Source organism: Pongo abelii, chromosome 1, assembly GCF_028885655.2.
Source record: "Pongo abelii isolate AG06213 chromosome 1, NHGRI_mPonAbe1-v2.0_pri, whole genome shotgun sequence".
Taxonomy (NCBI): domain Eukaryota; kingdom Metazoa; phylum Chordata; class Mammalia; order Primates; family Hominidae; genus Pongo; species Pongo abelii.
The window spans coordinates 105,220,468-105,239,009 of NC_071985.2; positions in this window are offsets into that span (position 1 = coordinate 105,220,468).

Genomic DNA, 18,542 nt, shown 5'->3' on the forward strand with positions numbered 1-18,542 from the left:
CGAAAGGAATGTTCAAGTCTGTGAGTTGAATGCACCCATCATCCAGAAGTTTCTGAGAATGTTTCTCTCTTGTTTTTAGGTGAAGATATTTCATTTCAAAGCATAGGCCTCAAAGCGCTCCAAATATCTACTTGCAGATTCTACAAAAAGAGTGTTTCAAAACTGCTGTTTCAAAAGGAAGGTTCAAGACTGTGAGTTGAATGCACTCATCGCAAAGAAGTTTCTGAGAATGCTTCTTTGTAGTTTTTATTTGAAGACATTTCCTTTTCCATCATTGGCCTCAAAGGGCTCGAAATAAACAGTTGCAGATTCTACTAAAGGAGTGTTTCAAAACTGTCCTATCAAAAGGAACGTTCAAGTCTGTGAGTCGAATGAACTCATCACACCGAAGTTTCTGAGAATGCTTCTGTCTAGTTCTTATGGGAAGATATTTCCTTTTACAGCATAGGCCTCAGAGGGCTCCAAATAAACACTTGGAGATTCCACAAAAGGAGTGTTTTCAAACTGCTCTATCAAAAGGAATGTTCAAGTCTGTGAGTTGAATGCACTCATCACACAGAAGTTTCTGAGAATGCTTCTCTCTTGTTTGTAGTTGAAGATATTTCATTTCCCAGCATAGGCCTCAAAGCGCTCCAAATATCTACTTGCAGATTCTACAAAAAGAGTGTTTCAAAACTGGTCTTTCAAAAGGAAGGTTGAAGTATGTGAGTTGAATGCACTCATCACACAGAAGTTTCTGAGAATGCTTCTCTCTTGTTTTTAGGTGAAGATATTTCATTTCCCAGCATAGGCCTCAAAGCGCTCCAAATGTCTACTTGCAGATTCTACAAAAAGAGTGTTTCAAAACTGCTCTTTCAAAAGGAAGGTTTAAGTCTGTGAGTTGAATGCACTCATCACAAAGAAGTTTCTGAGAATGCTTCTGTCTAGTTGTTATTTGAAGACATTTCCTTTTCAATATTTGGCCTCAAAGGGCTCGAAATAAACACTTGCAGATTCTACTAAAGGAGTGTTTCAAAAGTGTCCTATAGGAAGGAACGTTCAACTTTGTGAGTTGAATGAACTCATCATGCAGAAGTTTCTGAGAATGCTTCTGTCTAGTTTTTATGTGAAGATATTTCCTTTTCCAGCATAGGCCTCAGAGCGCTCCAAATAAACACTTGCAGATTCTACAAAAGGAGTGTTTCCAAACTGCTCTATCGAAGGGAATATTCAAGTCTGTGAGTTGAATGCACTCATCACACAGAAGTTTCTGAGAATGCTTCTCTCTTGTTTTTAGGTGAAGATATTTCATTTCCCAGCCTAGGCCTCAAAGCGCTCCAAATATCTACTTGCAGATTCTACAAAAAGAGTGTTTCAAAACTGCTCTTTCAAAAGGAAGGTTGAAGTCTGTGAGTTGAATGCACTCATCACCAAGAAGTATCTCAGAATGCTTCTGTGTAGTTTGTATGTGAAGATATTTCCTTTTCCAGCATAGGCCTCAAAGCACTCCAAATAAACACTTGCAGATTCTACAAAAGGAGTGTTTCCAAACTGCTCTATCGAAAGGAATGTTCAAGTCTGTGAGTTGAATGCACTCATCACACAGAAGTTTCTGAGAATGCTTCTCTCCTGTTTTTAGGTGAAGATATTTCGTTTGCCAGCATAGGCCTCAAAGCGCTCCAAATGTCTACTTGCAGATTCTACAAAAAGAGTGTTTCAAAACGGCTCTTTCCAAAGGAACGTTCAAGTCTGTGAGTTGAATGCCCTCATCACAAAGAAGTTTCTGAGAATGCCTCTCTCTTGTTTTTAGGTGAAGATATTTCATTTCCCAGCATAGGCCTCAAAGCGCTCCAAATATCTACTTGCAGATTCTACAAAAAGAGTGTTTCAAAACTGCTCTTTCAAAAGGAAAGTTCAGGTCTGTGAGTTGAATGCACTCATCACCAAGAAGTATCTCAGAATGCTTCTGTGTAGTTTTAATGTGAAGATATTTCCTTTTCCAGCATAGGCCTCAAAGCACTCCAAATAAACACTTGGAGATTCTACAAAAAGAGTGTTTCAAAACTCCTCTTTCAAAAGGAAGGTTCAAGTCTCTGAGTTGAATGCCCTCATCACAAAGAAGTTTCTGAGAATGCCGCTCTCTTGTTTTTAGGTGAAGATATTTCATTTCCCAGCATAGGCCTCAAAGCGCTCCAAATATCTACTTGCAGATTCTACAAAAAGAGAGTTTCAAAACTGCTCTTTCAAAAGGAAAGTTCAGATCTGTGAGTTGAATGCACTCATCACCAAGAAGTATCTCAGAATGCTTCTGTGTAGTTTTTATGTGAAGATATTTCCTTTCCAGCATAAGCCTCAAAGCACTCCAAATAAACACTTGCAGATTCTACAAAAGGAGTGTTTCCAAACTGCTCTATCGAAAGGAATGTTCAAGTCTGTGAGTTGAATGCACCCATCATCCAGAAGTTTCTGAGAATGTTTCTCTCTTGTTTTTAGGTGAAGATATTTCATTTGCCAGCATAGGCCTCAAAGCGCTCCAAATGTCTACTTGCAGATTCAACAAAAAGAGTGTTTCAAAACTGCTCTTTCAAAAGGAAGGTTCAAGTCTGTGAGTTGAATGCACTCATCACAAAGAAGTTTCTGAGAATGCTTCTTTGTAGTTTTTATTTGAAGACATTTCCTTTTCCATCATTGGCCTCAAAGGGCTCGAAATAAACAGTTGCAGATTCTACTAAAGGAGTGTTTCAAAACTGTCCTATCAAAAGGAACGTTCAAGTCTGTGAGTTGAATGAACTCATCACACCGAAGTTTCTGAGAATGCTTCTGTCTAGTTTTTATGTGAAGATATTTCCTTTTCCAGCATAGGCCTCAGAGGGCTCCAAATAAACACTTGGAGATTCCACAAAAGGAGTGTTTTCAAACTGCTCTATCAAAAGGAATGTTCAAGTCTGTGAGTTGAATGCACTCATCACACAGAAGTTTCTGAGAATGCTTCTCTCTTGTTTTTAGGTGAAGATATTTCATTTCCCAGCATAGGCCTCAAAGCGCTCCAAATATCTACTTGCAGATTCTACAAAAAGAGTGTTTCAAAACTGGTCTTTCAAAAGGAAGGTTGAAGTCTGTGAGTTGAATGCACTCATCACACAGAAGTTTCTGAGAATGCTTCTCTCTTGTTTTTAGGTGAAGATATTTCATTTCCCAGCATAGGCCTCAAAGCGCTCCAAATATCTACTTGCAGAGTCTACAAAAAGAGTGTTTCAAAACTGCTCTTTCAAAAGGAAGGTTGAAGTCTGTGAGTTGAATGCACTCGACACCAAGAAGTATCTCAGAATGCTTCTGTGTAGTTTGTATGTGAAGATATTTCCTTTTCCAGCATAGGCCTCAAAGCACTCCAAATAAACACTTGCAGATTCTACAAAAGGAGTGTTTCCAAACTGCTCTATCGAAAGGAATGTTCAAGTCTGTGAGTTGAATGCACTCATCACACAGAAGTTTCTGAGAATGTTTCTCTCTTGTTTTTAGGTGAAGATATTTCATTTCCCAGCATAGGCCTCAAAGCGTTCCAAATGTCTACTTGCAGATTCTACAAAAAGAGTGTTTCAAAACTGCTCTTTCAAAAGGAAGGTTCTAGTCTGTGAGTTGAATGCACTCATCACAAAGAAGTTTCTGAGAATGCTTCTGTCTAGTTGTTATTTGAAGACATTTCCTTTTCAATCTTTGGCCTCAAAGGGCTCGAAATAAACACTTGCAGATTCTACTAAAGGAGTGTTTCAAATGTGTCCTATAGAAAGGAACGTTCAACTTTGTGAGTTGAATGAACTCATCATGCAGAAGTTTCTGAGAATGCTTCTGTCTAGTTTTTATGTGAAGATATTTCCTTTTCCAGCATAGGCCTCAGAGCGCTCCAAATAAACACTTGCAGATTCTACAAAAGGAGTGTTTCCAAACTGCTCTATCGAAGGGAATATTCAAGTCTGTGAGTTGAATGCACTCATCACACAGAAGTTTCTGAGAATGCTTCTCTCTTGCTTTTAGGTGAAGTTATTTCATTTCCCAGCATAGGCCTCAAAGCGCTCCAAATATCTACTTGCAGATTCTAAAAAAAGAGTGTTTCAAAACTGCTCTTTCAAAAGGAAGGTTGAAGTCTGTGAGTTGAATGCACTCATCAACAAGAAGTATCTCAGAATGCTTCTGTGTAGTTTGTATGTGAAGATATTTCCTTTTCCAGCATAGGCCTCAAAGCACTCCAAATAAACACTTGCAGATTCTACAAAAGGAGTGTTTCCAAACTGCTCTATCGAAAGGAATGTTCCAGTCTGTGAGTTGAATGCACTCATCACACAGAAGTTTCTGAGAATGCTTCTCTCCTGTTTTTAGGTGAAGATATTTCGTTTGCCTGCATAGGCCTCAGAGCGCTCCAAATGTCTACTTGCAGATTCTACAAAAAGAGTGTTTCAAAACTGCTCTTTCCAAAGGAAGGTTCAAGTCTGTGAGTTGAATGCCCTCATCACAAAGAAGTTTCTGAGAATGCCTCTCTCTTGTTTTTAGGTGAAGATATTTCATTTCCCAGCATAGGCCTCAAAGCGCTCCAAATATCTACTTGCAGATTCTACAAAAAGAGTGTTTCAAAACTGCTCTTTCAAAAGGAAAGTTCAGGTCTGTGAGTTGAATGCACTCATCACCAAGAAGTATCTCAGAATGCTTCTGTGTAGTTTTAATGTGAAGATATTTCCTTTTCCAGCGTAGGCCTCAAAGCACTCCATATAAACACTTGCAGATTCTACAAAAAGAGTGTTTCAAATCTCCTCTTTCAAAAGGAAGGTTCAAGTCTCTGAGTTGATTGCCCTCATCACACAGAAGTTTCTGAGAATGCCTCTCTCTTGTTTTTAGGTGAAGATATTTCATTTCCCAGCATAGGCCTCAAAGCGCTCGAAATATCTACTTGCAGATTCTACAAAAAGAGAGTTTCAAAACTACTCTTTCAAAAGGAAAGTTCAGGTCTGTGAGTTGAATGAACTCATCACCAAGAAGTATTTCAGAATGCTTCTGTGTAGTTTTTATGTGAAGATATTTCCTTTCCAGCATAAGCCTCAAAGCACTCCAAATAAACACTTGCAGATTCTACAAAAGGAGTGTTTCCAAACTGCTCTATCGAAAGGAATGTTCAAGTCTGTGAGTTGAATGCACCCATCATCCAGAAGTTTCTGAGAATGTTTCTCTCTTGTTTTTAGGTGAAGATATTTCATTTCAAAGCATAGGCCTCAAAGCGCTCCAAATATCTACTTGCAGATTCTACAAAAAGAGTGTTTCAAAACTGCTGTTTCAAAAGGAAGGTTCAAGTCTGTGAGTTGAATGCACTCATCGCAAAGAAGTTTCTGAGAATGCTTCTTTGTAGTTTTTATTTGAAGACATTTCCTTTTCCATCATTGGCCTCAAAGGGCTCGAAATAAACAGTTGCAGATTCTACTAAAGGAGTGTTTCAAAACTGTCCTATCAAAAGGAACGTTCAAGTCTGTGAGTCGAATGAACTCATCACACCGAAGTTTCTGAGAATGCTTCTGTCTAGTTCTTATGGGAAGATATTTCCTTTTCCAGCATAGGCCTCAGAGGGCTCCAAATAAACACTTGGAGATTCCACAAAAGGAGTGTTTTCAAACTGCTCTATCAAAAGGAATGTTCAAGTCTGTGAGTTGAATGCACTCATCACACAGAAGTTTCTGAGAATGCTTCTCTCTTGTTTGTAGTTGAAGATATTTCATTTCCCAGCATAGGCCTCAAAGCGCTCCAAATATCTACTTGCAGATTCTACAAAAAGAGTGTTTCAAAACTGGTCTTTCAAAAGGAAGGTTGAAGTATGTGAGTTGAATGCACTCATCACACAGAAGTTTCTGAGAATGCTTCTCTCTTGTTTTTAGTTGAAGATATTTCATTTCCCAGCATAGGCCTCAAAGCGCTCCAAATGTCTACTTGCAGATTCTACAAAAAGAGTGTTTCAAAACTGCTCTTTCAAAAGGAAGGTTTAAGTCTGTGAGTTGAATGCACTCATCACAAAGAAGTTTCTGAGAATGCTTCTGTCTAGTTGTTATTTGAAGACATTTCCTTTTCAATCTTTGGCCTCAAAGGGCTCGAAATAAACACTTGCAGATTCTACTAAAGGAGTGTTTCAAAAGTGTCCTATAGGAAGGAACGTTCAACTTTGTGAGTTGAATGAACTCATCACGCAGAAGTTTCTGAGAATGCTTCTGTCTAGTTTTTATGTGAAGATATTTCCTTTTCCAGCATAGGCCTCAGAGCGCTCCAAATAAACACTTGCAGATTCTACAAAAGGAGTGTTTCCAAACTGCTCTATCGAAGGGAATATTCAAGTCTGTGAGTTGAATGCACTCATCACACAGAAGTTTCTGAGAATGCTTCTCTCTTGTTTTTAGGTGAAGATATTTCATTTCCCAGCCTAGGCCTCAAAGCGCTCCAAATATCTACTTGCAGATTCTACAAAAAGAGTGTTTCAAAACTGCTCTTTCAAAAGGAAGGTTGAAGTCTGTGAGTTGAATGCACTCATCACCAAGAAGTATCTCAGAATGCTTCTGTGTAGTTTGTATGTGAAGATATTTCCTTTTCCAGCATAGGCCTCAAAGCACTCCAAATAAACACTTGCAGATTCTACAAAAGGAGTGTTTCCAAACTGCTCTATCGAAAGGAATGTTCCAGTCTGTGAGTTGAATGCACTCATCACACAGAAGTTTCTGAGAATGCTTCTCTCCTGTTTTTAGGTGAAGATATTTCGTTTGCCTGCATAGGCCTCAAAGCGCTCCAAATGTCTACTTGCAGATTCTACAAAAAGAGTGTTTCAAAACTGCTCTTTCCAAAGGAAGGTTCAAGTCTGTGAGTTGAATGCCCTCATCACAAAGAAGTTTCTGAGAATGCCTCTCTCTTGTTTTTAGGTGAAGATATTTCATTTCCCAGCATAGGCCTCAAAGCGCTCCAAATATCTACTTGCAGATTCTACAAAAAGAGTGTTTCAAAACTGCTCTTTCAAAAGGAAAGTTCAGGTCTGTGAGTTGAATGCACTCATCACCAAGAAGTATCTCAGAATGCTTCTGTGTAGTTTTAATGTGAAGATATTTCCTTTTCCAGCGTAGGCCTCAAAGCACTCCATATAAACACTTGCAGATTCTACAAAAAGAGTGTTTCAAATCTCCTCTTTCAAAAGGAAGGTTCAAGTCTCTGAGTTGATTGCCCTCATCACACAGAAGTTTCTGAGAATGCCTCTCTCTTGTTTTTAGGTGAAGATATTTCATTTCCCAGCATAGGCCTCAAAGCGCTCGAAATATCTACTTGCAGATTCTACAAAAAGAGAGTTTCAAAACTACTCTTTCAAAAGGAAAGTTCAGGTCTGTGAGTTGAATGAACTCATCACCAAGAAGTATTTCAGAATGCTTCTGTGTAGTTTTTATGTGAAGATATTTCCTTTCCAGCATAAGCCTCAAAGCACTCCAAATAAACACTTGCAGATTCTACAAAAGGAGTGTTTCCAAACTGCTCTATCGAAAGGAATGTTCAAGTCTGTGAGTTGAATGCACCCATCATCCAGAAGTTTCTGAGAATGTTTCTCTCTTGTTTTTAGGTGAAGATATTTCATTTCAAAGCATAGGCCTCAAAGCGCTCCAAATATCTACTTGCAGATTCTACAAAAAGAGTGTTTCAAAACTGCTGTTTCAAAAGGAAGGTTCAAGTCTGTGAGTTGAATGCACTCATCGCAAAGAAGTTTCTGAGAATGCTTCTTTGTAGTTTTTATTTGAAGACATTTCCTTTTCCATCATTGGCCTCAAAGGGCTCGAAATAAACAGTTGCAGATTCTACTAAAGGAGTGTTTCAAAACTGTCCTATCAAAAGGAACGTTCAAGTCTGTGAGTCGAATGAACTCATCACACCGAAGTTTCTGAGAATGCTTCTGTCTAGTTCTTATGGGAAGATATTTCCTTTTACAGCATAGGCCTCAGAGGACTCCAAATAAACACTTGGAGATTCCACAAAAGGAGTGTTTTCAAACTGCTCTATCAAAAGGAATGTTCAAGTCTGTGAGTTGAATGCACTCATCACACAGAAGTTTCTGAGAATGCTTCTCTCTTGTTTTTAGGTGAAGATATTTCATTTCCCAGCCTAGGCCTCAAAGCGCTCCAAATATCTACTTGCAGATTCTACAAAAAGAGTGTTTCAAAACTGCTCTTTCAAAAGGAAGGTTGAAGTCTGTGAGTTGAATGCACTCATCACCAAGAAGTATCTCAGAATGCTTCTGTGTAGTTTGTATGTGAAGATATTTCCTTTTCCAGCATAGGCCTCTAAGCACTCCAAATAAACACTTGCAGATTCTACAAAAGGAGTGTTTCCAAACTGCTCTATCGAAAGGAATGTTCAAGTCTGTGAGTTGAATGCACTCATCACACAGAAGTTTCTGAGAATGCTTCTCTCCTGTTTTTAGGTGAAGATATTTCGTTTGCCAGCATAGGCCTCAAAGCGCTCCAAATGTCTACTTGCAGATTCTACAAAAAGAGTGTTTCAAAACTGCTCTTTCCAAAGGAACGTTCAAGTCTGTGAGTTGAATGCCCTCATCACAAAGAAGTTTCTGAGAATGCCTCTCTCTTGTTTTTAGGTGAAGATATTTCATTTCCCAGCATAGGCCTCAAAGCGCTCCAAATATCTACTTGCAGATTCTACAAAAAGAGTGTTTCAAAACTGCTCTTTCAAAAGGAAAGTTCAGGTCTGTGAGTTGAATGCACTCATCACCAAGAAGTATCTCAGAATGCTTCTGTGTAGTTTTAATGTGAAGATATTTCCTTTTCCAGCATAGGCCTCAAAGCACTCCAAATAAACACTTGGAGATTCTACAAAAAGAGTGTTTCAAAACTCCTCTTTCAAAAGGAAGGTTCAAGTCTCTGAGTTGAATGCCCTCATCACAAAGAAGTTTCTGAGAATGCCGCTCTCTTGTTTTTAGGTGAAGATATTTCATTTCCCAGCATAGGCCTCAAAGCGCTCCAAATATCTACTTGCAGATTCTACAAAAAGAGAGTTTCAAAACTGCTCTTTCAAAAGGAAAGTTCAGATCTGTGAGTTGAATGCACTCATCACCAAGAAGTATCTCAGAATGCTTCTGTGTAGTTTTTATGTGAAGATATTTCCTTTCCAGCATAAGCCTCAAAGCACTCCTAATAAACACTTGCAGATTCTACAAAAGGAGTGTTTCCAAACTGCTCTATCGAAAGGAATGTTCAAGTCTGTGAGTTGAATGCACCCATCATCCAGAAGTTTCTGAGAATGTTTCTCTCTTGTTTTTAGGTGAAGATATTTCATTTGCCAGCATAGGCCTCAAAGCGCTCCAAATGTCTACTTGCAGATTCAACAAAAAGAGTGTTTCAAAACTGCCCTTTCAAAAGGAAGGTTCAAGTCTGTGAGTTGAATGCACTCATCACAAAGAAGTTTCTGAGAATGCTTCTTTGTAGTTTTTATTTGAAGACATTTCCTTTTCCATCATTGGCCTCAAAGGGCTCGAAATAAACAGTTGCAGATTCTACTAAAGGAGTGTTTCAAAACTGTCCTATCAAAAGGAACGTTCAAGTCTGTGAGTTGAATGAACTCATCACACCGAAGTTTCTGAGAATGCTTCTGTCTAGTTTTTATGTGAAGATATTTCCTTTTCCAGCATACGCCTCAGAGGGCTCCAAATAAACACTTGGAGATTCCACAAAAGGAGTGTTTTCAAACTGCTCTATCAAAAGGAATGTTCAAGTCTGTGAGTTGAATGCACTCATCACACAGAAGTTTCTGAGAATGCTTCTCTCTTGTTTTTAGGTGAAGATATTTCATTTCCCAGCATAGGCCTCAAAGCGCTCCAAATATCTACTTGCAGATTCTACAAAAAGAGTGTTTCAAAACTGGTCTTTCAAAAGGAAGGTTGAAGTCTGTGAGTTGAATGCACTCATCACACAGAAGTTTCTGAGAATGCTTCTCTCTTGTTTTTAGGTGAAGATATTTCATTTCCCAGCATAGGCCTCAAAGCGCTCCAAATATCTACTTGCAGAGTCTACAAAAAGAGTGTTTCAAAACTGCTCTTTCAAAAGGAAGGTTGAAGTCTGTGAGTTGAATGCACTCGACACCAAGAAGTATCTCAGAATGCTTCTGTGTAGTTTGTATGTGAAGATATTTCCTTTTCCAGCATAGGCCTCAAAGCACTCCAAATAAACACTTGCAGATTCTACAAAAGGAGTGTTTCCAAACTGCTCTATCGAAAGGAATGTTCAAGTCTGTGAGTTGAATGCACTCATCACACAGAAGTTTCTGAGAATGTTTCTCTCTTGTTTTTAGGTGAAGATATTTCATTTCCCAGCATAGGCCTCAAAGCGTTCCAAATGTCTACTTGCAGATTCTACAAAAAGAGTGTTTCAAAACTGCTCTTTCAAAAGGAAGGTTCTAGTCTGTGAGTTGAATGCACTCATCACAAAGAAGTTTCTGAGAATGCTTCTGTCTAGTTGTTATTTGAAGACATTTCCTTTTCAATCTTTGGCCTCAAAGGGCTCGAAATAAACACTTGCAGATTCTACTAAAGGAGTGTTTCAAATGTGTCCTATAGAAAGGAACGTTCAACTTTGTGAGTTGAATGAACTCATCATGCAGAAGTTTCTGAGAATGCTTCTGTCTAGTTTTTATGTGAAGATATTTCCTTTTCCAGCATAGGCCTCAGAGCGCTCCAAATAAACACTTGCAGATTCTACAAAAGGAGTGTTTCCAAACTGCTCTATCGAAGGGAATATTCAAGTCTGTGAGTTGAATGCACTCATCACACAGAAGTTTCTGAGAATGCTTCTCTCTTGCTTTTAGGTGAAGATATTTCATTTCCCAGCATAGGCCTCAAAGCGCTCCAAATATCTACTTGCAGATTCTAAAAAAAGAGTGTTTCAAAACTGCTCTTTCAAAAGGAAGGTTGAAGTCTGTGAGTTGAATGCACTCATCAACAAGAAGTATCTCAGAATGCTTCTGTGTAGTTTGTATGTGAAGATATTTCCTTTTCCAGCATAGGCCTCAAAGCACTCCAAATAAACACTTGCAGATTCTACAAAAGGAGTGTTTCCAAACTGCTCTATCGAAAGGAATGTTCCAGTCTGTGTGTTGAATGCACTCATCACACAGAAGTTTCTGAGAATGCTTCTCTCCTGTTTTTAGGTGAAGATATTTCGTTTGCCTGCATAGGCCTCAAAGCGCTCCAAATGTCTACTTGCAGATTCTACAAAAAGAGTGTTTCAAAACTGCTCTTTCCAAAGGAAGGTTCAAGTCTGTGAGTTGAATGCCCTCATCACAAAGAAGTTTCTGAGAATGCCTCTCTCTTGTTTTTAGGTGAAGATATTTCATTTCCCAGCATAGGCCTCAAAGCGCTCCAAATATCTACTTGCAGATTCTACAAAAAGAGTGTTTCAAAACTGCTCTTTCAAAAGGAAAGTTCAGGTCTGTGAGTTGAATGCACTCATCACCAAGAAGTATCTCAGAATGCTTCTGTGTAGTTTTAATGTGAAGATATTTCCTTTTCCAGCGTAGGCCTCAAAGCACTCCATATAAACACTTGCAGATTCTACAAAAAGAGTGTTTCAAATCTCCTCTTTCAAAAGGAAGGTTCAAGTCTCTGAGTTGATTGCCCTCATCACACAGAAGTTTCTGAGAATGCCTCTCTCTTGTTTTTAGGTGAAGATATTTCATTTCCCAGCATAGGCCTCAAAGCGCTCGAAATATCTACTTGCAGATTCTACAAAAAGAGAGTTTCAAAACTACTCTTTCAAAAGGAAAGTTCAGGTCTGTGAGTTGAATGAACTCATCACCAAGAAGTATTTCAGAATGCTTCTGTGTAGTTTTTATGTGAAGATATTTCCTTTCCAGCATAAGCCTCAAAGTACTCCAAATAAACACTTGCAGATTCTACAAAAGGAGTGTTTCCAAACTGCTCTATCGAAAGGAATGTTCAAGTCTGTGAGTTGAATGCACCCATCATCCAGAAGTTTCTGAGAATGTTTCTCTCTTGTTTTTAGGTGAAGATATTTCATTTCAAAGCATAGGCCTCAAAGCGCTCCAAATATCTACTTGCAGATTCTACAAAAAGAGTGTTTCAAAACTGCTGTTTCAAAAGGAAGGTTCAAGTCTGTGAGTTGAATGCACTCATCGCAAAGAAGTTTCTGAGAATGCTTCTTTGTAGTTTTTATTTGAAGACATTTCCTTTTCCATCATTGGCCTCAAAGGGCTCGAAATAAACAGTTGCAGATTCTACTAAAGGAGTGTTTCAAAACTGTCCTATCAAAAGGAACGTTCAAGTCTGTGAGTTGAATGAACTCATCACACCGAAGTTTCTGAGAATGCTTCTGTCTAGTTTTTATGTGAAGATATTTCCTTTTCCAGCATAGGCCTCAGAGGGCTCCAAATAAACACTTGGAGATTCCACAAAAGGAGTGTTTTCAAACTGCTCTATCAAAAGGAATGTTCAAGTCTGTGAGTTGAATGCACTCATCACACAGAAGTTTCTGAGAATGCTTCTCTCTTGTTTTTAGGTGAAGATATTTCATTTCCCAGCATATTCGTCAAAGCGCTCCAAATATCTACTTGCAGATTCTTCAAAAAGAGTGTTTCAAAACTGGTCTTTCAAAAGGAAGGTTGAAGTCTGTGAGTTGAATGCACTCATCACACAGAAGTTTCTGAGAATGCCTCTCTCTTGTTTTTAGGTGAAGATATTTCATTTCCCAGCATAGGCCTCAAAGCGCTCCAAATATCTACTTGCAGATTCTACAAAAAGAGTGTTTCAAAACTGCTCTTTCAAAAGGAAGGTTGAAGTCTGTGAGTTGAATGCACTCATCACACAGAAGTTTCTGAGAATGTTTCTCTCTTGTTTTTAGGTGAAGATATTTCATTTCCCAGCATAGGCCTCAAAGCGCTCCAAATGTCTACTTGCAGATTCTACAAAAAGAGTGTTTCAAAACTGCTCTTTCAAAAGGAAGGTTCAAGTCTGTGAGTTGAATGCACTCATCACAAAGAAGTTTCTGAGAATGCTTCTGTCTAGTTGTTATTTGAAGACATTTCCTTTTCAAACTTTGGCCTCAAAGGGCTCGAAATAAACACTTGCAGATTCTACTAAAGGAGTGTTTCAAAAGTGTCCTATAGAAAGGAACGTTCAACTTTGTGAGTTGAATGAACTCATCACGCAGAAGTTTCTGAGAATGCTTCTGTCTAGTTTTTATGTGAAGATATTTCCTTTTCCAGCATAGGCCTCAGAGCGCTCCAAATAAACACTTGCAGATTCTACAAAAGGAGTGTTTCCAAACTGCTCTATCGAAGGGAATATTCAAGTCTGTGAGTTGAATGCACTCATCACACAGAAGTTTCTGAGAATGCTTCTCTCTTGTTTTTAGGTGAAGATATTTCATTTCCCAGCCTAGGCCTCAAAACGCTCCAAATATCTACTTGCAGATTCTACAAAAAGAGTGTTTCAAAACTGCTCTTTCAAAAGGAAGGGTGAAGTCTGTGAGTTGAATGCACTCATCACCAAGAAGTATCTCAGAATGCTTCTGTGTAGTTTGTATGTGAAGATATTTCCTTTTCCAGCATAGGCCTCAAAGCACTCCAAATAAACACTTGCAGATTCTACAAAAGGAGTGTTTCCAAACTGCTCTATCGAAAGGAATGTTCAAGTCTGTGAGTTGAATGCACTCATCACACAGAAGTTTCTGAGAATGCTTCTCTCCTGTTTTTAGGTGAAGATATTTCATTTCCCAGCATAGGCCTCAAAGCGCTCCAAATATCTACTTGCAGATTCTACAAAAAGAGAGTTTCAAAACTGCTCTTTCAAAGGGAAAGTTCAGGTCTGTGAGTTGAATGCACTCATCACCAAGAAGTATCTCAGAATGCTTCTGTGTAGTTTTTATGTGAAGATATTTCCTTTCCAGTATAAGCCTCAAAGCACTCCAAATAAACACTTGCAGATTCTACAAAAGGAGTGTTTCCAAACTGCTCTATCGAAAGGAATGTTCAAGTCTGTGAGTTGAATGCACCCATCATCCAGAAGTTTCTGAGAATGTTTCTCTCTTGTTTTTAGGTGAAGATATTTCATTTCCCAGCATAGGCATCAAAGCGCTCCAAATGTCTACTTGCAGATTCAACAAAAAGAGTGTTTCAAAACTACTGTTTCAAAAGGAAGGTTCAAGTCTGTGAGTTGAATCCACTCATCGCAAAGAAGTTTCTGAGAATGCTTCTTTGTAGTTTTTATTTGAAGACATTTCCTTTTCCATCATTGGCCACAAAGGGCTCGAAATAAACAGTTGCAGATTCTACTAAAGGAGTGTTTCAAAACTGTCCTATCAAAAGGAACGTTCAAGTCTGTGAGTTGAATGAACTCATCACACCGAAGTTTCTGAGAATGCTTCTGTCTAGTTTTTATGTGAAGATATTTCCTTTTCCAGCATAGGCCTCAGAGGGCTCCAAATAAACACTTGGAGATTCTACAAAAGGAGTGTTTTCAAACTGCTCTATCAAAAGGAATGTTCAAGTCTGTGAGTTGAATGCACTCATCACACAGAAGTTTCTGAGAATGCTTCTCTCTTGTTTTTAGGTGAAGATATTTCATTTCCCAGCATAGGCCTCAAAGCGCTCCAAATATCTACTTGCAGATTCCACAAAAAGAGTGTTTCAAAACTGGTCTTTCAAAAGGAAGGTTGAAGTCTGTGAATTGAATGCACTCATCACACAGAAGTTTCTGAGAATGCTTCTCTCTTGTTTTTAGATGAAGATATTTCATTTCCCAGCATAGGCCTCAAAGCGCTCCAAATATCTACTTGCAGAGTCTACAAAAAGAGTGTTTCAAAACTGCTCTTTCAAAAGGAAGGTTGAAGTCTGTGAGTTGAATGCACTCATCACCAAGAAGTATCTCAGAATGCTTCTGTGTAGTTTGTATGTGAAGATATTTCCTTTTCCAGCATAGGCCTCAAAGCACTCCAAATAAACACTTGCAGATTCTACAAAAGGAGTGTTTCCAAACTGCTCTATCGAAAGGAATGTTCATGTCTGTGAGTTGAATGCACTCATCACACAGAAGTTTCTGAGAATGTTTCTCTCTTGTTTTTAGGTGAAGATATTTCATTTCCCAGCATAGGCCTCAAAGCGCTCCAAATGTCTACTTGCAGATTCTACAAAAAGAGTGTTTCAAAACTGCTCTTTCAAAAGGAAGGTTCAAGTCTCTGAGTTGAATGCACTCATCACAAAGAAGTTTCTGAGAATGCTTCTGTCTAGTTGTTATTTGAAGACATTTCCTTTTCAATCTTTGGCCTCAAAGGGCTCGAAATAAACACTTGCAGATTCTACTAAAGGAGTGTTTCAAAAGTGTCCTATAGAAAGGAACGTTCAACTTTGTGACTTGAATGAACTCATCATGCAGAAGTTTCTGAGAATGCTTCTGTCTAATTTTTATGTGAAGATATTTCCTTTTCCAGCATAGGCCTCAGAGCGCTCCAAATAAACACTTGCAGATTCTACAAAAGGAGTGTTTCCAAACTGCTCTATTAAAGGGAATATTCAAGTCTGTGAGTTGAATGCACTCATCACACAGAAGTTTCTGAGAATGCTTCTCTCTTGCTTTTAGGTGGAGATATTTCATTTCCCAGCATAGGCCTCAAAGCGCTCCAAATATCTACTTGCAGATTCTACAAAAAGAGTGTTTGAAAACTGGTCTTTCAAAAGGAAGGTTGAAGTCTGTGAGTTGAATGCACTCATCACCAAGAAGTATCTCAGAATGCTTCTGTGTAGTTTGTATGGGAAGATATTTCCTTTTCCAGCATAGGCCTCAAAGCACTCCAAATAAACACTTGCAGATTCTACAAAAGGAGTGTTTCCAAACTGCTCTATCGAAAGGAATGTTCAAGTCTGTGAGTTGAATGCACTCATCACACAGAAGTTTCTGAGAATGCTTCTCTCCTGTTTTTAGGTGAAGATATTTCATTTGCCAGCATAGGCCTCAAAGCGCTCCAAATGTCTACTTGCAGATTCTACAAAAAGAGTGTTTCAAAACTGCTCTTTCCAAAGGAAGGTTCAAGTCTGTGAGTTGAATGCCCTCATCACAAAGAAGTTTCTGAGAATGCCTCTCTCTTGTTTTTAGGTGAAGATATTTCATTTCCCAGCATAGGCCTCAAAGCGCTCCAAATATCTACTTGCAGATTCTACAAAAAGAGTGTTTCAAAACTGCTCTTTCAAAAGGAAAGTTCAGGTCTGTGAGTTGAATGCACTCATCACCAAGAAGTATCTCAGAATGCTTCTGTGTAGTTTTAATGTGAAGATATTTCCTTTTCCAGCATAGGCCTCAAAGCACTCCAAATAAACACTTGCAGATTCTACAAAAAGAGTGTTTCAAAACTGCTTTTTCAAAAGGAAGGTTCAAGTCTGTGAGTTGAATGCACTCATCGCAAAGAAGTTTCTGAGAATGCTTCTTTGTAGTTTTTATTTGAAGACATTTCCTTTTCCATCATTGGCCTCAAAGGGCTCGAAATAAACAGTTGCAGATTCTACTAAAGGAGTGTTTCAAAACTGTCCTATCAAAAGGAACGTTCAAGTCTGTGAGTTGAATGAACTCATCACACCGAAGTTTCTGAGAATGCTTCTGTCTAGTTTTTATGGGAAGATATTTCCTTTTCCAGCATAGGCCTCAGAGGGCTCCAAATAAACACTTGGAGATTCCACAAAAGGAGTGTTTTCAAACTGCTCTATCAAAAGGAATGTTCAAGTCTGTGAGTTGAATGCACTCATCACACAGAAGTTTCTGAGAATGCTTCTCTCTTGTTTTTAGGTGAAGATATTTCATTTCCCAGCATAGGCCTCAAAGCGCTCCAAATATCTACTTGCAGATTCTACAAAAAGAGTGTTTCAAAACTGCTCTTTCAAAAGGAAGGTTGAAGTCTGTGAGTTGAATGCACTCATCACACAGAAGTTTCTGAGAATGCTTCTCTCTTGTTTTTAGGTGAAGATATTTCATTTCCCAGCGTAGGCCTCAAAGCGCTCCAAATATCTACTTGCAGAGTCTACAAAAAGAGTGTTTCAAAACTGCTCTTTCAAAAGGAAGGTTGAAGTCTGAGAGTTGAATGCACTCAACACAAAGAAGTATCTCAGAATGCTTCTGTGTAGTTTGTATGTGAAGATATTTCCTTTTCCAGCATAGGCCTCAAAGTACTCCATATAAACACTTGCAGATTCTACAAAAGGAGTGTTTCCAAACTGCTCTATCGAAAGGAATGTTCAAGTCTGTGAGTTGAATGCACTCATCACACAGAAGTTTCTGAGAATGTTTCTCTCTTGTTTTTAGGTGAAGATATTTCATTTCCCAGCATAGGCCTCAAAGCGCTCCAAATGTCTACTTGCAGATTCTACAAAAAGAGTGTTTCAAAACTGCTCTTTCAAAAGGAAGGTTCAAGTCTGTGAGTTGAATGCACTCATCGCAAAGAAGTTTCTGAGAATGCTTCTTTGTAGTTTTTATTTGAAGACATTTCCTTTTCCATCATTGGCCTCAAAGGGCTCGAAATAAACAGTTGCAGATTCTACTAAAGGAGTGTTTCAAAACTGTCCTATCAAAAGGAACGTTCAAGTCTGTGAGTCGAATGAACTCATCACACCGAAGTTTCTGAGAATGCTTCTGTCTAGTTCTTATGGGAAGATATTTCCTTTTCCAGCATAGGCCTCAGAGGGCTCCAAATAAACACTTGGAGATTCCACAAAAGGAGTGTTTTCAAACTGCTCTATCAAAAGGAATGTTCAAGTCTGTGAGTTGAATGCACTCATCACACAGAAGTTTCTGAGAATGCTTCTCTCTTGTTTGTAGTTGAAGATATTTCATTTCCCAGCATAGGCCTCAAAGCGCTCCAAATATCTACTTGCAGATTCTACAAAAAGAGTGTTTCAAAACTGGTCTTTCAAAAGGAAGGTTGAAGTATGTGAGTTGAATGCACTCATCACACAGAAGTTTCTGAGAATGCTTCTCTCTTGTTTTTAGGTGAAGATATTTCATTTCCCAGCATAGGCCTCAAAGCGCTCCAAATGTCTCCTTGCAGATTCTACAAAAAGAGTGTTTCAAAACTGCTCTTTCAAAAGGAAGGTTTAAGTCTGTGAGTTGAATGCACTCATCACAAAGAAGTTTCTGAGAATGCTTCTGTCTAGTTGTTATTTGAAGACATTTCCTTTTCAATCTTTGGCCTCAAAGGGCTCGAAATAAACACTTGCAGATTCTACTAAAGGAGTGTTTCAAAAGTGTCCTATAGGAAGGAACGTTCAACTTTGTGAGTTGAATGAACTCATCACGCAGAAGTTTCTGAGAATGCTTCTGTCTAGTTTTTATGTGAAGATATTTCCTTTTCCAGCATAGGCCTCAGAGCGCTCCAAATAAACACTTGCAGATTCTACAAAAGGAGTGTTTCCAAACTGCTCTATCGAAGGGAATATTCAAGTCTGTGAGTTGAATGCACTCATCAAACAGAAGTTTCTGAGAATGCTTCTCTCTTGTTTTTAGG